Consider the following 24,247-nt stretch of genomic DNA (forward strand, 5'->3'; position numbering starts at 1 on the left):
AGTTTGCAGGCACTCTTTCACAAACACAAGCTTACTCTTTTCCCTGAAAGCAGCTGGGCCCACTGAAGCCCACAGCTAGAGAGTGTGGTAAGTATGGAATAGTGAGAACAGAGAGAAGTGGAGAGAGAAAGTATTTAATGAGTTATTAATTCAGTTAATAACACTAGAATAAGCATCTCAATTACTACATGATGGGGACAGGTCTACCATATGGCGGGCCTGCCACAAACTATTGGGTGATTATTCTATATGACCATTGCCACTGGGTTTGGATTTATGACCTGTTCTTCAAAAGACAATGGTTAGCCAATTCCTGGGTCGGGAGCATCATCTTTCTCTAGAAATGCTAATGGTCACGTGGGAAAATACAGGTTTTTCTGAATGGAAGTCCCTCTCTGTCCCTCCCCCAAGGGATGTGGTTACCTCTGTTCTAATCCACTGACCTGAAAAGGCAGTGCTGCAAGCATCCTTAGTACTTGCCTTCCAAGGTACTTCTGACTTCTCCTTCTTGCCCCTTAGCATTTACCATCAGCCAACTAAGGGCTTCTGGGCTGGCACCGAGAGCCTAGGCTACGGTTCCGGGTTTAACAAGACTGAAATTCATCCAACAAGAACTGGGAACAGGGCAGGACGTCTGGTAGAGCACCATGCCCACATTTGTTGAAGGTGGGAACACCCCTGGGTGGCCCAGCAGCTTGACTGATTCTTTTTCCCACATTCCAGTTGCTTACATCAGGCCTCCTCTATAACCTATACCCAAATGTAGGTAAAGCGGGCGAGGGTCCCCCTTGCAGAATGAGAAGGTTCTTAAAGGGAAGTGGGCCCACGAGGGGTGAATCTGAACAGTGTCTGTGCTTTCCTGTCTGCAGGATGGCCTCTCGTCTGTGAGTTCCCAATGGAACATCTACCTGTTTTATAAAACACCTGCAGACAGCTCACTTTCAAAAGAATACAATGAAGAGCATTTCCAGGAAACCACGTGGTAAAAGAGAAAGTAGGAAAGAAGAACAGTCTTGGGCACGCTGGGACAGCACACCTCAAAGATCTTATCAGTCTTCACATTTGCTTACAAGGAGCTACAAATCTGAGTCTGATTTTTTCTAGGAGTCAAGAACAGGTGGGCTGTGTAAGAATGATGTTCAGACCCCAGTCTCCCTGCCTCTTCTTCCCTGAACTGACCCTCCTCATTCCTGGCAGACACAGAACACCGTCCTCCAAGGCAGAGATTGGAGTGTGTGATTGCTTATGTTGGAAGAACGAGGCTTAGGAGCTACGTGGGCATCAGAGAGAGCTGGCTTTCCCCTGGGACTGTGCAGTAACTATATGATCTTGGAACATTGTCAAGCTTCTCCAGACCTCAGAATGTTGCTGAGAAGATTCAAGAGGGAATTGCCGCTATCTGGTCCTTTACTTGTGGCCATCTGACAGATCTATCATCTGCTCAGCTATATGGACTCTTGGCAAAGAAGGCTAAGGAGGTTTAATGACTTGCCAAGTAGCCACAGCCTGTGGCAAAGATCTGATGCCCTTTGCTCTTGTAGGTTTGTATGTTGGACTCCACTCACCACTCAAGCTGCTACTGGAGAAATTTGCTTTCAGAAAGGGTCAAGGGAGTGGACGTGTCATCCAACGAACAAGGCAGGTACCGGTTTGTCCTCAGGATGGCTTTGACATTTGCTTCCTGGGTCCTTTTCTGGCCTCTTTTGAGCCCTGGTCAAGTAAGGAAGTGTCTGGTGAGCAGGCAGCAATCCCAGTGCCTCACTGTTATGAACCTTGGAGAGGGATGTGTAACTAAACAGGCAAACCTCCCTGCAATGCCTATTTTAGTGGAGGAGATGGAAGACCGTGGAGTTTAGATGACTCAGTTTGCCACGTCCAGCTGGGTCCCCCAAGGCTTGATCATGGTCCAATTCCATACCTAACAGCACTTCTTCCTCCCGTGACTCCAAGGACAAGAATTCTTGTAAGCAAACCCATGGCTCTTATTCCAGGGTAGCTCCAAGAAGGGAGACAGCAAACTCAGCAGTAGTTGGAGCAGCACCTACTGGAAAAGCTTCCTCCTCAGAAAGGCATCAAGGGTGTTCTGGAACCTACCGGGAAGTCACCAGACCAGATCAGCATCGACTTCAGCCTGAATCATTCTTCAGCAACTTTGCGCTTTTTTTTCCCTGCATGGTGGAGTGAAGATTGGCAAGGAGGTGGGTGGACCGGGTGGGTTTGCAAAACATTAATGAATGTATCTGTGCCTTTCCTCTGACCAAGCTTGGCCAGCGGCGTCGGGCCAACATCCCACATTCCATTGTTCTCCTTCTAAGAAAACAGAGCTGGCTCTATTTAACCCCAGGAATCTTCTGCGTAGGCTTATTTAGGAGAGAATTTGCAAACCAGATGGATTGACTGTTTACTGTGTCTCCTCTAGTTCAAGGAGAGTAAGATTATTTCTGATGGCCATTAGCACCAACATGGGCATGCTTCCCCAGCCAAGGTCCACTTGAATTCTGGTTCAATAGAGCATTCTCATTTCTTACCTATCTGTATGCACATTTTATGCATACCAGCCATAGTGAGGGCTCAGTGGTTGGTTTGACTTTTCAATTTTTTCTCTTTTCAGTTTTTTTTCTTTCCCTTCTATGTCAGCCTCTGTGGTAACAGTGATGTGGTCCTGGCCTCCACTCTGCCATCTGTATGTTGATCACAGGTGATAGGACCAGGAATAGGAACCTACATCTCATGCCATTCAGCCCCTGGGGGTTTGGAATCAGTGGGAGGAGGGACTGGTCCTCCTTTGGGCCATTGACTTAAAATAATATAATGTTATTAAATGCCTCTAGTCACATTGCCTGCAATGGACAGGAAGGGAGGTTCAGAAGCGTGTAAATGGAGAAAGAAATAAACTCCAGAGAGGAACAAATGGAAGATACAATTAAAAAGCTGTCTTTGGGGTTGTAGACATGGTCCAGTGGTTATAAACACTTATTGCTCTCCCCAGGAGATGATTGTACAGCTCCCAGCATTCAGATCTCACAATTGCCTGTAACTCCAGTTCCAGGGCTTCCAAAGCTCTTTGACCTCCTAGGGCACCTGCAAGCACATGGTGCACATAATCTCATGCAGGTACACACAAATGCACATAAATAAATAAATCTTAGAGAGAAAAAACCCAACCCAACACTATCTCTTGTTGAAAGCATTCCAAGTTCAATGCCTGGCACATTCCCGTGCTTTGTACCCATTGCTAGAGATGCCTAAGTGAGTACTTCTAGAACACCAAGTGCCTGGAAGGACTTAAAAACAAAACAAAACAACAACAAAAAACCCCAAACAAACAAACAAAAGCCACTGCTTCTGGATCTCATCTATTTTTCTGATTTAGTAGGTTTGGGTTGGAGGGCAAGAATTTCTACTTCTAAGAAGTCCCCAAATAATGCGAGAGGTCACCTTTGGAGAAGCATTTGGCTGAGCTTCAGGGCGTTTCATCATAAGAATGTTGGGCATGTTCTAAACATGAATATTCCTAGGCTTGTTGGTGGAACTTGGTTATGTTTCCTTTTTTGTGTGTGTTTCAGATCAAGCGCCTACATTCTTATGATAAAAATGCTCTTTCTTCCCTGCCCCCTGCAAGTCATCCTGCTGGCTTCCATTAATTGCAGTTGATGGTCCTCTTTGATACTTCAGCCAGGTATTTCCCACCTGGGAAGCTTTGATGATGTGGTTCTGGAATCTAGGATGCATGAATCAGTGACATAGGTCTGGGCAAGGTGCATTCCCCATAGGATACTCGGCTTCTTCAGTGGTGACATGGGGAATAACTACGCTTATTACATACAGGAAATGTAAGAAAAGCACACGTCTCTGAGCATTTGAGAAACATTAGTTTTGTTTTTACTTCTGTGGACTTATTCTGACCCAAGAAAACTGTCGTTCACACAGGTTCATAGAGACACAGACTGAGAAGGAAAAGATTTCAACCCACATTAGAGACCTTTGCTCATAACCTAGTCAGTCCGCCCGCATCTAAACCCTGGACTCTGATCGCATACCTGAGAACGTAGCCTAAAATATTGCAAATTCATTTTGAGCCCTCAGGTTTCACCAACTGTAAAAAATATGCAATTGGGCTCATCCTAGAATAGCACAAGGGAGTCAACTGGTGCATCTCCGAGGGAGAAAAAACACAGTCTTCCATTTGCGAATTTTGAAGACACATAGTCATTCATTCGTCCACACAACACTAATGCCGTGCTCAGTGCTTTGCATGAATATATACAGACCTGTATCCTCTTTCCTTCACCTAAACTGTCAACAGGCCGCAGTATGAGCATAAATGGGCAGGAAATGATCTGGGCATGACAATCAAGTCAGGATGTCGGTGTTGAAGCAGAAGGTGGGCGTTAGAGAGTCGAAGGCATGGAAGTCAGGTTGGCAGTCTAATGATAAGACCACATAACAAATGACAACATTGCTCTGCTGTCCACAGCTTGCCATCACGTGAAGAACAGAGAGAGATTTGCAAGGGCTTCTCAGTTCTTTGGGCCACGTTCGAGCCACTTGTGATGATTGGCCCTCTGGTAAGCCAATTCATTTGTCACAGCTGTTCTTTCTCAACAAGGGGTGGGCTGCTTAGCTGCTTGTGTCTGTAACTACTTGCTAATGGAATCCCTCCAGCTTCAGGGGATCTCCTTCTGGTACCCAGAAGGCCTGGAAAGTTTTTGGGTGGGGCTCCACCCAGTTTCTAGCTCTCATATCACAGGAGCTTCCAGCCATATGCAAGATGGCCCATGAGCAGTGGGATTTTTCTCCTCTTCAGGGGATCTGTCCAGTTGGATGCTCTTACAGAGAGGGCCTTTAGAGGAATGTGGCACCAATATTTCAGATTCAAGAGGCATGGATGTTCTGGAGGAGGGGACAGGCTAGTGGTGGTGTGTGAAAACCCGCCTCATATTTGAGGAGTGGTTTTTCTGTTTGCGTCAATTACAAACTGCTTAATGAGAGACATATTGTCCTATTCCCAGATCTTACATAAGAATAACAAAAGTAACGGCGAACATGTTGTATGAGTTAGATAACGTCGGAGTCCAGTGTGACCCTTGTCACTACTCTGTGGGGTTTTTATTAAAGTTTCATTCTTATTTAACAGATGGGGAGAGATCTGAGGTGAGGGATTTCTCATCGCTGAGCTTGTTTCGGCCCCAGTTCCTTGATTATGGATTTTGTGCCTGTTCCATTGTACCTGAAGAAACAAGGACAGCAGAATAGAGAACACTTTGGTACCGCGTCCATGCAGCATATTAGGGATCAGATGAAACTAGAATTCTGGGGTTTTGTTTGTATGTGGGAGACAGAGTCTTACTAAGTAGCCCAAGTTGGAATCAAAGTTACACTTCTGTTTCTATTGCCCCTCTTGGGTGCTGGGATTACAGGCATGTAATCCTGGAACATGTACCACCATGCCTGGGACATGTGCCACCATGCCTGGGCCAAGAGGCTAACTTACTCGGGTTCTTATATAAGCTCTACTCATTTAACTCCATTTGTACTAATAACTTGCTCACTTGGAGATCTTTAGAGTGTGACATATCCCAAGCCAAGGACCTCCATGGAGAGGCTGTTCTGGCTGAGCCCACGTCAAGACTCCACTTCTTTGATGACATGGCTTTTTATTCTCTCTATATAAACATGTATAAGGAAATCTCTTGCCTTTCATAGGAGAGAAGTATCAGCTCTTGGGATCATAAAATCAGGTTTCTGAGCTAGTGGAACAGCAGAGAAAATCCAGTTTAGTAAATGAGTGAGGGAAACACCCTCCTAGGTGGTCTCCTGAGGAGGCAGGACCGTCTGTGGCGTTCTGGTAGTGTTTTCTTCTCTTCATGGACACAAGTCTGAATCAGGGCCATGAACATTCCTGGTCTTGGCTTTTTGTTTGGCTATCAGTCAGGATTACCAATATACCCAGGAACTTTTGACAATAACTGTCCAAAGTTATTTGCTGTCCACCGAATCACCTTGGGACTACCAACTATTCTTGCAGGAGAGACAGATTAATAAAGTTATTTTAGTAATTTTGTAGATTTTTTTTTGTGCTTTTCAAATGTGTCAGTTAATATTTGAAACACACACACAATTTGCAATTTGCATGTGAAAATATGAAACTATAGAATTTTGATACAGCATACAACAATTAAATATCAGAATATAAATTTCATTTCCTGAGGCATAAAGTACAGAAAGGCTACCACTGAAATTTTAAATAGATACAAATATCCATCATGAGGCAGAAATTGTTTTACTGGTAATTTTTATTTATCTTCTGATTATGTCTTAGAAGCTCATCCAAAGAGGACTCCCATTTATGTGTGGCCATACCTCATCAAATGTGTCTTCTGATGAGGGTCTCTGGGCAATTGGAACAATAGTAGCTTCCTCATGGGTAGAAGAGCGAGTAGAACAAGTTAACAGATCCCAGTCTAGAACCCTGGTCTAAAATGAATTCATAAAGAGCTATAAGAACCATTTTTAATCGAAAAATTATAATGGAAAACGTCTGTCAGTGTCAGATAAAGCTGCTGGTGTGGACTAATCTGTTTTGGCTGAAACTTTATCAGCTCACGTCTAGTTACCCTGGCTGTCTCGTTAGCGCCACAAGTTCTGATTAGCCATTATCCACCAGGAGGTCACAGAACTTCTCAAACGCGCTGGGGATTGAACCCAAGGCATCAACAAGCAATATGCCACCGAGATAGAGTATCCTTAGGCCAGTTCATAGAACTTCCATAATCATGGCCTGGGTAATTACTCCTGTGGGCCTGGCTCTGAGCTGTGTTCTAGGGATATAGAAATAAAAAAAGACGCCCTTATTATTTCAAGAAACTTGCCATCTCCGAGGGGGTAGCATATCTGACTAAGTGTTTTAAAACATTTTGTTTAGATTAGAACAAAATATTTTCATTGTGAACCATTCCAAAAGTTAGAGGAACACTCAGTCTTCAGGTACTACAGCTGTTGGAGACATTCAGGGTGGGCCCCCTTTAAGATGATTGACATTTGGGATGGTCCTGGCATGTGGAAAGATCTTCTTGGTGTAGTTTGGGGGCTAGCTTTGGCCTGGGTCCTGGGAGAAGCAGGGAGCCTTGGAGGTCATCAAGTAAACCCTTGTACAATTTCAATCAGAGATGAGAAGCCTGAACCAGGATGGCCTTTGTGAAGAAGATGGGGAGACCATTGCGAAGAAAAATCTAGGTTAGGTTGCTGAAGAATAGTAAAAACACAGTGACTTTGACAGGCCTTGCTAGATCAACCTTTTCTCTGGCCAGTCTTCTGGAAAGGACTGTGAAGTCACAGCTAACCAAACAACCATGACTCCTGGCAAGGGCTTTCCACCAGGTGAATGGTTTGCCATATTTCCGACTCCAGGAACTGGCTGCAATAACACTTATGCAATGATAGAGTGCTCGGGGCCCACCTCCAGGCGCCTGACTGCCGAGAACTTGGCAGGACTGGAGGCCTCTGCTGAGCGGAAAGTCCTGCTTTCCTGCTTTGCCTGAGCTTCCCTTGGATGGCTGACGTTTGGAGAAGTCAGAGCGGATAGACTTTAGGAGAACTTACAGAAGGCTGTGTGAGTTGAACCTGGAGCCCTGGCAAGGAAGAGCTGGGGGATATGCAAGAAGGGATGGGTAGAACCATTCTTCATGGACATTTATTATAATTATTGTTAGATAAGCAGGAGACATGGTATTCGTAGGAAGTCCAGCTGCCTTCTCTCTGCTTTGGGTAGAGTGAGGACTGGGGAGCTAAGACAGACATCCCAAAGCCCTTAGGCTGGTCATTTAACATCTCTGAGCTTCGGTGTCTTTGGGTGTAAGGTGGGAGATGCATCTGACCAATGAGCACTGTGGATAACGAATGAAAGCAGCCAAAATCTTGTTTAGCATCTCAGCCAATGCCAGTTGAAAGCATCACGACTCTCCAATAAGCACAACTGTCAAGTGGCTGGGGATGAAGGAAGGCAGAAGACCAGCCATCAACTCAAAGGACAAATAAGGAATGCATCTCCTGCAATAAAGGCACACATTTTATAGACTGAGGTGAGTCTAGTTTCTGAGTGTTTGCAAATCAGCATATGCAAATCGGATCATTCTCAGAATACCTGGTATTTTCTGACCCAGTGACAGCATTTTTGTGAAGCTGCTGCTGCTGCAGCATCTAATACGGTATTATAATCGAATGTTGCCTCACCAAGAGCCCCTGGAGGAAAGAGATGCTTTACCCAGAGGTCCTGAAGGTATGTTCACAACAGATTAAAGTCAGAAGCGGCACGAGTGTCCGCTGATGGACAGGAGGGGAAACGCTGCTGGGTATCACCTTGCAGCGACACTCAGTACTAGATGGTATAAACTCCCAACCTCACTCAGCAAGAGAGAATCAAAAACTATATACATACATTTTTTTAAATACAAAAAATTATTGAAGAAAGTAAAATAGATGGAAAATATCTTATGATCCAGTTTATACATAGGGTCAGGATAGGAAAGTCAAAGCTATGGGGACTAAAAATCAGGTTGGTGGCCAACTGGAGGCCTGGGCACTGAGGCCCGAAGCTTGAGAGAAGTTGTCAGTGATTCTAGAAGCATTTTAAAATTGGCATTTTGGCTCCAGGTTCCAGTAAGACATGGCAGGGACTGTAAACCTAGAATGTGGGAGGCAGAGACAGGAGAATTTCCAATTGGAATTCCCAGTGTTAAAAAAAAATAGAAAGAGAAGGGATAGGAAAAGAGAGTTCCTAAAGTACCTAAATTTATCAGAATTTGCCAGATTATTTTTTTAAAAGTATTCATTTTAATTTATGCAAACTATTACCTCAGCTAAATATATTTCAATACAATTCAAAGTATGTTCATATAATGGAATATTTGTCATATATAGAAACAAGTTAGCCAGATTCATGCCACACCACTGATAAGTCTCAACGCCCCTGAGTTAAGTCACCTACAAAGAGCAGAAAGTGGATCGGTCATAGCATCTACATGAATTTGTTTAAAATCAATCATGGGTTCTGAACTCCGAGCAGTGACTGACAGCTCTTGGCAGTGTAAGAGGACTGAATGGAAAGAGAATAGCGCATAGGATGATGGGACCTTTCTTCTTTAGTAAACCAAGCTGATTGTTGGCTCCCGTGTTTGTGCAATGCTGTGTAGATTATCCTGGCCCTTTGATTGTATTTGTTGTTGAGGAAACTGGAATTGCCGATTGAAGTCAAGCCCTTGGCTTCTTTTAACTTTATTACTTTTATTATCTTACGTGTGTGAGTATATTGCCTGCAAGTGTGTATGTGCCCCACATGTAAGCAAGCCCCTTGCTTTACAGGTAGGGGAAACCAAGGCTCAGAGGGATCACATCATTTATCCAAGTTGAGGATAAATATGAACTGATTTAGAAGCCAAGTTTATTCTAGTTACCCGGATCTTCTGGCTCTCAGTCCATTTCTTCTTAGTTCTCTCTCTCTCTCTCTCTCTCTCTCTCTCTCTCTCTCTCTCTCTCTCTCTCTCTCTCAGGATATGGTGAGCACCCTTTTCCATCTACATGTATGGAACACATAGTGGCGGGCCCTGGGGGTGGGGCAGTAGATGAAATTTCATCACTGAGTGTGAACACCCTGTGACCCAGCGTGAATGTTTTGTGCCTGGGTGCAACTATGTGGGATAAATACTCAGACAAGGAGGCTCCCTTCCCTTGCTCCCCACCCTGGCTGTGTGGGAAGGAATTCTGGGTCACAACCACAGTCATTAGAATACCAACAACATGTTCTTCAGACATGATGTGATCCCACACAATCAACCACCAAGTCCTTAGTCTTCGCAAAGGGTTCTAGCGAGAATCAGCCAGAGACTTTCTCCCAACGGTCCCCTGGCCTCTCCAGCAATGCCCTGCACTGTTGGGTAGGTGCATCTGGGGACCTGGGCACAAATGCTCTGCCTCATTTAGCAATGGCGCTGTCTTCCCATCCAGCTAGTATCCAAGCTAATCTAAGTCATCCCGGATGATCAGTTTTTCAGGCGGTTGTGTAGGATAACAGGGAAATTCATTTGTGTCTTATTTTTATAATGATAAACTGGGCATCTCACTTTATAAAGCAAATGGTGATTTCCCCATTGGTCCTCCGAAGGGAATAGTGTAGCTTTGAAACACTATTGTCTCAGACTGGTAGTGCCGCTGGCTATGGGCTGAACCAAGGGGCTTTGAGGTTTATATATAAGCTCTGGTGCTACCAATCAAGGAAACACCTTTTCTAAAGAGGAAACAACGGATGCCTGAGGAAACGAAGGTCCTGGGTTGTGGGCATCAGTTGGAGTATTCAAGGGTCAGGGCAAGGCAATGGGGCTGGGTGCTTGGGTGGAGGTGGACTGTGTTAGAGGAGGTTGGAGAGGTGGCAGAGGCAAGGGACTTTATTTGCTGACTATAGAGGATGAATGAGTGAAAAGTGCAGACACAGGTCTACAGCTTTCAAATCCTAGTCTCGAGGGAATGTGTCTCCCAGGACCAAGACTGAGGAAGACTGCGCTTTCTTATTTCCTGGTTTCCCTGTAGCTCAGGAGCCAAGTGAGTAAAAAGCCAGATCACAGTTTCTGTCCGGCCAGCATACCGGTGTTGCAGCCGTCCAGATGATTCGGTTCCACCTATGCAGGGAACCCAGAGGAGGAGGCTGACTTCCCTTAGTCCCATTGACCTGGAAGCAGAAGAGAAAGAGAAGCCCCTTTGTGTCCTCGGCCCCCTGCAGCGGATGGCCGCAGCTCATGCTTCCCAGCGTTTTTACATGGGGTGTATTTCTGACCTCCATACAGCAACTCCATCCGGTCCTTCAAGGAAGGCAGCAGGGCAGACAAACCGTATTTCCCTTGTCATTAAGTCTGACTAGGGACTTAATTATTTAACTATGACTGGCTTGCTTGATATGTATCCATAGAGTTTGTAATTAGACAATCATTTTCCAGCTCTGGTCCAAAGGTGTGTCTCCTGTGGTTGCTAAGCGCAGTCACATCCCAATCCCTGCTTTAAAGGGGGAACCTATGGCGTCCTGCCTTCTGGGCATCAGACACCCAGCCCTTGGGGTGACCTTTTCTGTGCTGTTTTCTATCCTGTGTTTGGTTCATGCTGCTTTCAAAGCCCCTGCTTTGCTTGCTCGACCACGTGACCCTGGTTATCAAGTCTATTTTGTCTACCACCACAGGGACTCCCTCTCAATTCTGAATTCTGCTGTCTTTTGGTTCCACCTGTGCCTGGGATCTCACTGACCTTGGCATTCTCCCCCAGCACCTGTGGGCAACTCCCTGAGCAATGGGAGGGTGTGTGGGGGTGAGGAGAGAAGCCCGAAAGAACAATTCTGTTAGCTCGGAATTCTCTGGATTCATTCGTGTTGTTGCAAACGAAAGGAGTTTACTTCCTGGGGGATGGCAGGTGTGCACCACCCCACCGGACTCGAATTTATCCATTTAAGGTGAGAACACTGTGTCATTGTGCACATAAGCCACATTTCCTTTATCCATTTGTCGCTGATGAGCCCCTAAATTGCTTTCCTATCTCTGCCATTGTGAATTATAGTGCAAGTTAGAGGGTAGAGTTTCAGGTTCTTACCGCCTGAAAGGATAACTGTGTGAGGTGATGATAAGTAGCAGGATATGGTCACAGTGCCTTCCTGCATCACAATGTGTTGTGCTCCATGAAAATATCAGTTCATTATTATGTATTATCAGCTGAAAAATAAACAATAAATGATTAAAAGAACACAGTGGCATAATTGCTTAGACAGCCTGCCCCATTCAGGTCCCACGATGTGATGTGGAATTGTCCTCTGCTCTAAAGGAAGTGTGGTCCACCCAGCATCCACAAATGCTGTATAACAACCTCAAGGTAGCTGGCATTGTGTAGGTTAAGGTGATGGGGAGAGGGGGCAGGGCTGTTCCAGCAGAGAGGCAGTGGGGACCCTGTTTAGAGCTGGAAGAAGGTGCACTTGCCGAGCATGCCTGAAGCCCTGGGTTCATCCCCCAGAAGGAATAAACTTGGCCAAGTGCTGCAGGGCTGCAGTCTCAGCAATGGAGAGGTAGAGGTGGGAGGATCAGAAATTCAAAGTCATGCTCGGCTAAGTGAGTTCCAGGCCAACTTGCACAGCACAGTGGGACCATGTCTCAAAGTAATAAATACAAACCACCACCACCGCCACCAACAAAGCAAATACGATGAAAGAAAACTGCAATTGCTTGTTACATGGTCTTGAGTGGAGCACTGAATTTTGAGCCCCCACTTAGGCCATCTGGGTTATGGAGATCATAGCTACACCATACATGGTGCTAGAGGATTTGCAACATATTTAGAGGGATAAAATGCTTACAGTATTTAAAATACCCAGTCACTGACTGATTGGAAGCTTCATAAAAACAAGGCATACTTATGCACACAACACAATTTGAAAAGGAAAATGAATGGTTCTCTTCAAGCATTAAGAGATTGATTTATTATTTTTTTTAAATTTCACATTCTCTTATCCTCGGCATCTAGTGACTTTTAGCTCTCATACTTTATCAAATGAGCCAACCACAAAGAGATTATTAGTTTATTAGAAACGTGTGGGTCCTGATGAATATTCTAAGTAGACATGGGTGTTAGTGTGTGTGCACACAAACACTCCTGGGTGTGTAGCGAAATTAAAGATTACGTATGCCCAACCTGCAGGACTCCTTTCGATGCACATTTCCAGGTTTTACCTTTACAGCCACCCTGCAAGATAGGATTATTTCCACCTGATGAATGAGGAAATGAGATCTCAAGGGGATTAAGGGATTTGTCTAATGTCACACAGTTAGGTGATTCAAACTTAGTTCCCACAGTTCCACAATGGAGACTACAGACTCACACACAGCTGTACCTGCTAAACATTGTGTAGACAAGGCTGGGCCTGCCCATAGTCAAGCAGGGATAGTGGAGGGGCTCCCTGGGAAGAGACTCTTCCTATTAGCTACCGAGAGATTCTGGGGAAGGGGCTGTCAATAATTCAGTTGTGTATCCATTGCTGAGCTCAGCAAGCTCCAATGGGCAGCTCTAAACCCACCCCCACCCCACCCCCGTCATACGGATAGGCCCTGTTTAAATTTAGGGGGTCACAAAACCAAAAGACAAAGGTGTGTGCTAAGGACTTGGGGGGATAGTCAAGAGGGAAGGGAGATGAGAAAGGGTGAGAAGTGGGCATGAAAGTGTTTTTATACATAGATATACAATGACAAAGAACAAAATTGATAGAAGTTAGAAATATGTGCAAAAAATTGATCAGTATACGTACATACATACACACATGTGTAAATTTCCCTGTCTCTATGATCATTCCTTTATTTGTAGACATGCATTTCTACTAGCCTCATCTTAAAGAGGGAAGAACTATTTGGCTTTATATGTGTTTTGTATGGTAGTTGGGAGACTGAAAAATCAGAAATGGCAGAATGTCGTGGACGTCCACCACATGTTGTAGTTTATTTGGTGAAAGCTGTATAGGCATGGCCAGAGAAAAGGCTGGGGAGTAAGTGAGGTGACTTCAACATTGCCTGAATGGGAACTCGGTTCTCAGTTGTCCCTCTGGAGGGCTCTTCCTGCGTCCCCAGTTCATGCTCTGCAGATGACAGTTCAGACTTCCCAGGTGACTCAGACAGTTCAGAGCCTGGAGTGCGCAGGGCGTGGAATTGTGACTCCGCCTACCTTCATCTCCACACCAAACGCCCCTGGGGAAGCGGCTTTCTGCTCCAGTTTTGAGTTTCAACAAAGACAAGGCCCCCTAACCACCTCCCTCCCTCCCTCTCTTCTTCCCTCCCTCCCTCCTTCTCTTCTTCCCTCCCTCCCTCTTTCTTTCCTTCCCTCCCTCTCTCCTTCCCTTCTTCCCTCCATTCTTTCCTTCATTCCTTTCCTTCTGTCCCAGTTTTCTTTTTATCTTTTATTCTAAACCTAAATTGTCCCGACGTCAGAGGCTCGTGCCCATGATGGAATTCAATAAGAAATTAAATTGCTTTACTCCCATTGCTGTCAGGTCTTTAATGAGGAAAGAATTAGAACCTAAGACCCCTTGTTAAGATAAAGACCTGGCTGGTTTATTCATTCCAGCCAGCTGGGCACAGGGACTCTGGAAAATTATTAAAAACTCTCTATTTGAGATTAGTTAACGGTCTCAGAGAAAACCTGGCCTAGATTTTGTGGGGAAGGAGAGAAGGCAATGCACAAGGCCCTAGAAGAACCATCTTCTGCTTGGATAGAGCTTGTGGGTCCTTCCACTCTGGAAGAATGCCTCCAGTCACGTTACAGCATCTGGGTCTGGTCTTAAAGGGGGTCTTAGAGCATCAGCCTTCACGTGCTCAACCTTGGAGCATTTGCCGAGCACTACCATCCTCCAGACCCACTGCTGGGAGTAGGAATGAGGGTGGTCAGAAGATGTCCAGCCCACCAATACCCTTTGACACACAGTCTGGCCGAGGCTCACAGGGAAGCTTGGTTAAGTCAGGATGTGAGCCTCCGTCACTCTCATAAAATGTTTCCTCAAGCCAAGCAAGCCTAACAGCCTTCCTGTTTCCTCCACCCTCCCTGCCCTGCCCCAGATGACCTGCTCTGTGGCCAGCTCTGGCCAGCTCTCAGTGTTAGAGTGCAAGCCTTTGAAGGTAGATTCAGCCCATGGCCTACGGACTGGCCTTCCAGCCAGATACCCCGATATTTGATATCCTGCTTACACCACTTCATGAAAAGATTCCCAAAGAAATATTCAAATATGAACTAAAGCCGCACTATCTTGACATTAGTAGTCATTCAATGTATGAGCAGTCATAATTGTGTTAATAACTGGGGTCTCCGTTCACATTCTCATTTGAGAACATTTAACTGGGCTGGCTTACACTTCAAAGGTTTAGTCCATTATCGTCATGACGGGGAACATGGTGGCATGCCGGCAGACGTGGTGCCCGAGAAGGAGCTGAGAGCTCTACATCTCGATCTGCAGACAATAGGAAGCGAAGCATGCCTCTGGGTATAGCTTGAGCATGGGAAACCTCAGCAAGGCCACACCTACTCCATCAAAGCCACGCCTCCTAATAGTGCCATTCTCCATGGTCTTGTAGGTGCCAGTTACATTCAAACTACCACAGTGTGTGTGTGTGTGTATATGAATGTGGACACACATGTGTTAAGACACACCTGTGGAAGTCAGAGGACTTTTGGGGGCTTGATTCTCTCCTTCCCCTTTTATGTGGGATCCAGGATCAAACTCAGGTTTTCAGGCTTGATTAACAAAGGCTTTTATCTCCTGAGCCATCTCTTTTGAGATAAGGTCTCACTATATGGCCGTGGCTGTTCTGGAACTCACTATGTAGACCAGGCTGGTCTAAAACTCACCTAGATTCACCTGCTTTACTGCTAAGTGCTAGGATTATAGGGTGTGTGGCACCATACCTGGCTCTATATTTTACATTTTTGATTTATTCTTACTACTTCTGTATGTGCGTGTGTGTGCGCATGTGCATGCATGTGCGTGTGCGTATGCATGTATGTGTGAGTGCATGCATGCGTGAGTATGCGTGTGTGCCTATGTGTGTGCACATGTGCATGTGTGAGTGTGTATGCATGAGTGTATGTGTGTGTGTATGTATATATGTGATGTGGGAGTGTCATGAGTGTCATATATCAATCTGTTGATTTCATTGGTTAAGCAATAAAGAAACTGCTTGGCCCTGATAGGTTAAAACATAGGTGGGAGGAGTAAACAGAACAGAATGCTAGGAGGTAGAGGAAGTGAGCGGAGAGACGCCATGTTCCCCACTCCTGGGCAGACACACGTGATTCAGCTCCGACCCAGGATAGACGTAGGCTAGAATCTTCCCGGTAAGCGCACCTCAGTGCTACACATTATTAGAAATGGGCTAGTCCAGGTGCGAGAGTTAGCTGAGAAGAGGCTAGATATAATGGGCCAAGCAGTGTTTAAAAGAATACAGTGTCCATGTAATTATTTCGGGGCATAGACTAGCCAGGCGACCAGGGTGCTGGGGACGCAGCCCCACTGCTCCTATTACTACATATATGTATGTGTGTGTTGAACTAAAAGCTGAGAAGGAACTTTTTGTTGGTTTGTTTTTTGAGACAAGTTTCTCTGTAGCTTTGAAGCCTGTCCTGCAAAAGGAACTTTTAAATGTCTCAGCATATAGATTCAAAACTGGAATACTAAGTATTAACTTTGTGGCTATCTTTCTCTACTGTACAGTTTCCATGGATAGAAACCAGACTGCAATGCAGGGTGAAGGTGTGCATGAGGCAGGGTAAGGGAAGGTGCCACACAAGGACCAGGGATAACATTCAGGCAAGACCACGGGAACTAGACAAAAATGTGGGTGTGCACGAGTACATAGGGAAGGGGTGTGCCTGAGTGTAGATCATTCCAGAAGGAGGCAATGACCAAACTTAGAGGACTCAGGACATGCCTGTGGACCAGTGAGTTTGAAGATTCAAACTGAAGAGTGCACCCGTGAGGCGGGCAGATGGAGAAGAATGTGGAAGGAGACAGGCCCTGGGTTTGGCACAGTTGTTAAAGCCTTTATTCTATGAATTTCCAGTTGTGTGACTTTGGGCAAGTCACATGTTAGGCTGTTCTTCTGTCCTCTTACGTGGACATGGTCGCTCCAGTGCAGTTTGAGGTTCTGTGCAACTTCAAACATCAGCAGCACATGCCCAGCCCATGAGTATTTTAGGGGTTCAGAATACATTCACACCCCCCTTTTCTTATATTTTAATGATTGGAAGCCTGAGTTTTGCCCATGCTAGGCTGAAGCTCTTAGCATTGAGCTGCGTCTCCAGCCCAGCACTTAACCATGGACCAGGCTACAGGGTGAGCCTGTGTCCTAACCTATAAGGAAGTCTGGAGCCTATCACAATGTAAAACGGTGGACTCAAGAGCACCCAAGTCCATCCTTGGGTCAGGCCAGGCTGGCAGTGGATGTGAGGGAAGCAGGTGTTTGTTTGCTTTTTTTTTTTTTAGAAAATTATCATTAGGGTAGATATAAACTGGAGTCTGGAGGCTGATGAGATAAGAGCTTGTTTATAGGACCTAAGAAAGAAGAGAAAGTTCTTCTTAAAAATGACTTGTTTTCTTTTCTGAGATAAAATATAATTACATTATTTTCTCCTTTCCAACCCTCTACAACCCTTTGTTCTCTTTCAAATTCATAGACTCTATATTATTATTATTATTGTTATTATATGCGCACATAAACACACACACAAGCACAGATGACACATACACATGCACACACATAGCTTGTATAATGCCACTTAGATGCATGATTTCAGGGCTGACCATTTGGTACTGGATACCCAGTTGGTGTGCTCTTTCCAGGGGAAGACTATTTCTTCTACTCTTCAGCATTTTTTAGTTGCCTGTAGTTCTTTATGTGGAATTGAGGCTTCCAGAGTTCTTTCCCCATCCATGTTAGCATATGTATTGTTGTTGTCCTTACTTAGTTCATGTGTAGGTAATCTTGTTGGTGAGGCTTATGGGTGTAGCTTCTGACATTTCTAGGAGACACAGTCTCACAGCAAAGTCCCTGTTCGTCTGGTTCTTACACTCTTTCTGCCCCCTCTTCTGCAATGTTCCTGGAGCCTTAGTTTCAGGTGTTGTTTTGTTGATGTATTCATTGGGACTGGGCTCCACAGCTGTACATTTTGACTGGTTGTGGTTTCCTGTAATGGTCTCCATCTTTTGCAAATAGAAGTTTCCTTGATGAAGGATGGGGGCGACACTTATCTGTGGGTATAAAGACATTTAGAATGCAGTTGGAGATTATCCTTTTGGAAATAAATGGTTGAAGGTTCTCCTCCAAGATCCATGACTTCACTAGCCCTAGGTATCTGGCTAAGTTTCTAGTATTAGATATTATTTTTTCTTATTGAGAGGGTCTTAAGTCCAATTAGAGAATTACTGGTCACTACCAAGCTATGTACGCCACTATTGCACCATTAGGGTTCTAGTGCCGTGATGATCATTGATGAAGGTCATAGATGTCATAGCTGGGTATGACTATTAGTTGTCTCCCTCCTTTAAAGCTTGCATGGCACCTCCTGGTACCAGGAAAGCTAGTGTGTAGGGAGGAGTCATTTAGGTTAGTTGTATCACAGAAGCCCCTGGGCACTGTGTCTGAAGTGGGTGACACTTTCAGCAATACAGGCTTACTATCCAACTCTTGGGGGCAATGAAAGGCAATAGAGATAGGTTATGCATTTTGAGAGTCTCTTGGACAACTCTGAAGAAGAAAAGTTCTTTAAGGTAACATATGAGAAGAACAGAGGGGAAAAGTAAAGGCAAAACTGTTAACGAAATAGTACAACAACCCAGGTATTATTCTCAACGTTTTCAAGCCTTAGTTGCCCAGTGGTACTGGCAAGACCCCAGAGGTGATGCCAGAGGTGATGTTTGTTTTCATCCATATTTAAAAGCAGGGAAGCTGAAGTAGCCCAATTTACTTCTCATTTGCTTTCTTCTTTGGGAAGTGGCCAACACTGAAAATTCAATACGGGTATTCTGCTCTACCACCTTCTCATGTCTAAGGTTTAGTGTGCTTTGTAGCACAATGCTTTAGGTGTTTCTTATCTACTACTTAGATTCAATTGTAATTGTAATCATAGTGTGTATTTGCTTATTTACATATCTGTGTATTGGGGTGTGTGTGCAGACATATATGTACAAACATGCGCGTGTGTGTATGTGTGTGTGTGTGTTTGTGTGTAGGCGAGAGCGTTGTCTTCCAAGGAAGCACTCCTCATTGTTAGTTTAAGACAGGGTCTCTCACTAGACCTGGAAATTCTACCTGTCTCTGCTTCCCTAGTGCTGGGCTAGGTATATTACCATATACAGCCTTCAACAACAACAAGGCTGGGTAGTGGTGGCGCACGTCTTTAATCCCAGTACTCGGGAGACAGAGTCAGGCAGATTTCTGTTAGTTTGAGACCAGATTGGACTATAGAGTGAGTTCCAGAATGGGCTCCAAAGCTACACAGAGAAACCTTGTCTTGAGAAAAACCAACTGACCAACCAACCAACCAAACAAACAAACAAACAATAAGAATCATAGTCTCTGGAGACTGAAATAAGATCCTCATGTGTTCAGGGCAAGTGCTTTACTGACTGAGCTATCTTCCCAGCCCATATTACATATTTATATCACAGGCATATTGTCCTTCTGATTAATTTCAAATAGAGGCTTGCCATTTGACTGACGGGGTACACCAACACTAGGCTGTTTTTGCTAAGAGGAGTTTCTTAGGACACTAAATCTCAACAGGGATGTGCTTCCTCCTTCCCACCTTTGCTCTGTACCATCAGGAAGAAGATGTGCCATAGGACAACTCCTGAGCCTTCTCCATGTGGCTTCTACTCCAGTGCCCCCCAAAGATGGGCTGTTTGAACCTCATCTCTTTAGCTGTCTCTTTAGCTGTGTAACTGTAGTTATAAGAAACTAACACAGCACATAGATAACGTTTCCGATATCATCAAGAGATGAAGGTAGACAGAAAAGGGCACAGGGACCACGCCCACTAGGATTTCAAAGTGGCACAGGGCAAGAAGATTCTATTGCAGTGCCAAGCTGTTTGCTTCATAGTGAGAGGCAATATGGAAACCTATATTCTGTGGGTCTGACTCTGACCCCGTGAGTTTGACTCATTAACCACTCAGAAGCCCTCCGAGTGCTGGAGGACAGAGGTCTTTTCCTGGAGACATAAAACATGGGTGGCTTACAGGAGTCCTCCCTCCAGACACACTGAACCAGCAAGCTGGCCCCGGAGTTTGAGTAAACCAGATGCCTCTCTGGCTGGTAGAAGCAGACTCCACACCATCAGCCCCACCTGCTGTGCCACTAAGGATCTCTGGGGAGCAAGAAAGGTCTGATAATTAAGAAGGATTTCTTTCCTGAGCTGCAGTGGGACACAGTGACTGTCAGGGTTAAAGATGGATTGCTTCATAAAGACCACCCGAAAGGCAATTGACCTGTGAGGGAGCGACAGTCATTGCCACCCACCCACTGCCCACGGAGTCTCCTCCAGCCAGAGCTGATGAGAAAGCCAAGCTGCTCAGGACAGCAGTGGACTTTACAGTCACGAGCAATCCCAGGATAGCCAGAGAGGCATCCTTTCATCCAGAGGCGCTCTCTGCCCAGTTCTTCAGTGGGCAGATGTGGAGATGAAGATACAGCTTCCCTGGTCTCAAGAATGCAGAGAATCATAGCTTCTGTGACTATTGAGGATTCTGAGCAAGTCAAACCTTCCACACATGCATGCTGCAATCTTTCCCAAGTTCATTTCAATTCCAGGCTGATGATTTAGAGCCCAGTGCTAAAGGCTCAGTAAGGTCATCATTGTTTGAAACCTGCTGTGTGAGTGCGTGCGTGTGTGTGTGTGTGTGTGTGTGTGCATGTGTATGTGTGTGTGTGTAGGTTCACAGAGCATGGGCCTCAGATCAAGAACTAGCACAAGAGCTTTTTATCTACGGCTTTGCCAAAACCAGTTTTGTAAGGCCAGACGGGCCATGTCTTCTCTGAATCTTAGTTTGTTTACATACTGAAAAGGGGAATTAAGTCATCCTTGGAGGTAGTTCAGACCTAAGATTAGGATTAGGATTTGTCAAATGGTCTAAGAGACCTCAAAAAAAATCCCCTCCCTAAAATGCTCCTAACAGCAGTCATTTTCTCTTCTTGAATAAGCATCATAGAGGATTTAAGGGCAGGAAGAGGGTAAGGGGCAAAGCTCCATGGTAGAGTGCCGGCCTAGCATGTGCCAGGTCCTCAGTTCCTCAACACTGGAAATGAAAGAGGAGCAGATGCATGTCTGCTGTGTGCACCCTTCCACCTTATTAAAACTGATTGGTTTTCGAGAGTCTGTACATGTTCTGATCTATGCTCTCTGACTCCCTAACTCCTCACAAACCTACCCTCCCTTTTCCTACCCATCTAATTCTGTGTCCTTTGATTATTTTTTAAACCTGTCAGGACCAATTTATACTGCACCAATATTCTTGAATATGTATTCTTCCACTGGAGTGTGGTCAACTTACCTGGGGCTATATCCTCAAAGAAACTTCCTCTTCCTCCATAGCAGCTAACAACTGCCAATAGTTTTGCGGCTAGAGGGGGGACTTCATGCCCACTTTGACTCTTGCCCACTTTGACTCTTCGTGCTAGGATTGGGCCTGATTTGACTGGTACAGGCCTTGTGCATGCGGTCTCACAATTGCTGAGTTCGTACGTGCAGCTGTCCGGCTGTGTTCAGAAGACACTGTTCTCCTTGGAGTCATCCTCTGCCTCTGGCTCTTAGAATCTTTCTGTCTCCTCGTATACAGTGATCTCTGAGCCGTGTGTGTGTGTGTGTGTGTGTGTGTGTGTGTGTGTGTTTGGCATGGTGTTCGGCAAATATGTTCCATTTAGGGCTGAGCATTCCTCGTTACCTTATTCTTTGTACCTTGGTCAGTTGCGGTCTCTAGGTTAATCAGTTGAGGGTTGAGTGATGTGCTGAGTCTCTTTGACATGCGTATAGCCCTCCATCTTTTTTTTCTTTGTGTAGCTACGTTCTTTCCCGGATCCAACAGATCCAAATTTCTCAGAAGCTCAGCTTGATGAGAAACTTGGTCCACTCGCAGTGTTTTGAAAAATTACTCATTCCTCACCATGGCCCAACACCAGCCTAAAAATGGCAAGGTATAAAATGCCCGAGTTCCCCTTGCCTCTTCCAGTGTATGGAGATGGAGATGACCATGCACACACTGACACACATGGCTATTGGGAATGTTCTTCATGCTTTGAGGCAAACTGATGACCCGTCTGGGGGTCTGGTCCAGAAGTCAGTAGATGGCACGCATGTGTCACAAATGAAAGGCGCTGTGTCCATTGGTCACCTTCCTCGAGGGGCTCCACTCTGAGCGTGCATACCATTTGCACATGGGATGTTTTTACCTAGGAATTTTCTAGAGCAAGGTACTCTAATGTGTTCCACCCACTGCTCTGCAACCAGGGTGGTCTCGGCCTTGATTTTCTTCTAAACAGAATAATTATGGGGTCTTCATAGGTGGAGGTCTATCTCCCATCTTCTCCAGCTCCTTCTACAAAGGAATCAGAGTCACCTTTCTGGGAAGGAAAAAAGAGAAAAGGAAAAGGCTGCTTTGAGTAAGAGTCGCATGAGGGAGAGATATGTCAGATGGCACATACCTGTAATCCCATCCCTTGAGAAACCGAGGCAGGGGGATCATGAGTTCATGTCCAGTCTCAAAAACAAACCAACCACCAACAAATAAAACAGAAAAGTACTCAGATGCAAGAGGTAAGGTGGTTGTCTTATTTCTTGTTGGTGAGGAGGCAGAAGCAGAGAGACAGACAGAGAGATGGTCTAGTGTGATGTCTCAAACGGTGTGTGTGTGTGTGTGTGTGTGTGTGTGTGTGTGTGTGTGTGTGTGTGTGTGCGAGAGAGAGAGAGAGAGAGAGAGAGAGAGAGAGAGAGAGAGAGAGAGAGAGAGAGAGAGAGAGAGAAGGAGGCAAAGGGTATGGGAGGCTTTCATCCAGCCTGAGAATTTCAGAGCCCTCCTGGCATACCAGCTCTGCACACTGACTTTAGATGAGCAAACATGTCCTGTGGAGAAGGAAGGTAAGAAAGGGGTGGAAAGGAAAGGAAGGAGAGGGACCAGAGTTCACAAGGGTTCAGAGTGAGGAGCAGTAGGTAGACATGCTGGGGAATGGCAAACATGTCCTGTGGAGAAGGAAGGTAAGAAAGGGGTGGAAAGGAAAGGAAGGAGAGGGACCAGAGTTCACAAGGGTTCAGAGTGAGGAGCAGTAGGTAGACATGCTGGGGAATGGCAAACATGTCCTGTGGAGAAGGAAGGTAAGAAAGGGGTGGAAAGGAAAGGAAGGAGAGGGACCAGAGTTCACAAGGGTTCAGAGTGAGGAGCAGTAGGTAGACATGCTGGGGAATGGCAAACATGTCCTGTGGAGAAGGAAGGTAAGAAAGGGGTGGAAAGGAAAGGAAGGAGAGGGACCAGAGTTCACAAGGGTTCAGAGTGAGGAGCAGTAGGTAGACATGCTGGGGAATGGCAAACATGTCCTGTGGAGAAGGAAGGTAAGAAAGGGGTGGAAAGGAAAGGAAGGAGAGGGACCAGAGTTCACAAGGGTTCAGAGTGAGGAGCAGTAGGTAGACATGCTGGGGAATGGCAAACATGTCCTGTGGAGAAGGAAGGTAAGAAAGGGGTGGAAAGGAAAGGAAGGAGAGGGACCAGAGTTCACAAGGGTTCAGAGTGAGGAGCAGTAGGTAGACATGCTGGGGAATGGCAAGGAGTCTGCCATCTATAGTTGTGCTGGTGAAGGCCCTGAGGACCAGCAGCACCAACACGGCAGAGAACTTACTAGAACTCCACCCAAACCAAAGGAACCAGAACCAGCATTTTAACAAGAGTCCAAATCAAGGTGGTTCTGTGCACATGAAAGTATGAGAAAAGTGTGGTAAGAGAGTATCTCAACTGAGGCTGTATTCTGAATGAGCTGCCTGGGCCCCACCTCTGCATTCTAAAGCTACAGAAGGGTCATCCCCACTTGAGACATCTAGGAAGACGACCCTCAAGGCTCATTTCCGAAGCTCAGTAACCTCCCATCTAGAGGATGCTGGACATGTGATAGCCAGTCCTGGAGGACCTTGACCAGAGGGGTTTAGACTTCATCCTGGACAATCAGGGACTACGGTGGGGCCTTTAGACAGGAGATGAAAGCCTACACCTCTGGTCTGTTTGTCTGTTTGTCCCTCCCTCTACGTGAGTGGAGTGTCTGCTGGCCTCACGTGAGGACAGATAAAGACAATGACACTGAGAATGGTCCCTGTGCTCTAGAGAGACAGATGCATCGCCAGCTGAGTCAGTGTTGGCAGAGATGAGTTTAGGCAAACAGGAGGGGTTGTAATCTGCAGGAGCTAGAGTCTGAATCCCAGCCTCCCTTGCCCTTTGGGGACCTGGGAGGGGGCTCGCTGCTCACTTGCTTCCTGCCCAGAAAGCAGCCCTACTTTGTTTGCCTCTGGCCCCGAGGACAGGTTTCAGCCTGCCGTGTGAGGAGGGAGGGGGCAGTAAACCACTCATGGACAGGATTTATTGACGGGAGCCGTGTAATTACCGCCAGACATCGCAACCTGAAGACTTTATGGCCGAAGTGTTTGGTGTCATCCATTA

At 45.7% G+C, this 24,247-nt stretch overlaps 1 long non-coding RNA gene across 5 annotated transcripts in view; it reads left to right on the plus strand.

The window, feature by feature from the left end:
- The window catches only part of LOC142834007 (uncharacterized), a 79,756-nt gene that overhangs the window by 22,171 nt on the left and 33,338 nt on the right, over positions 1-24,247 (plus strand). For all 5 annotated transcript variants that reach the window (XR_012907486.1, XR_012907485.1, XR_012907487.1 and 2 more), the window contains exons 2-3: positions 870-2,198; positions 4,478-4,568. This is a non-coding gene — a long non-coding RNA (uncharacterized LOC142834007). The remainder of the gene's footprint in view (positions 1-869; positions 2,199-4,477; positions 4,569-24,247) is intronic.

Source organism: Microtus pennsylvanicus, chromosome 13 (assembly GCF_037038515.1).
Source record: "Microtus pennsylvanicus isolate mMicPen1 chromosome 13, mMicPen1.hap1, whole genome shotgun sequence".
NCBI lineage: Eukaryota > Metazoa > Chordata > Mammalia > Rodentia > Cricetidae > Microtus > Microtus pennsylvanicus.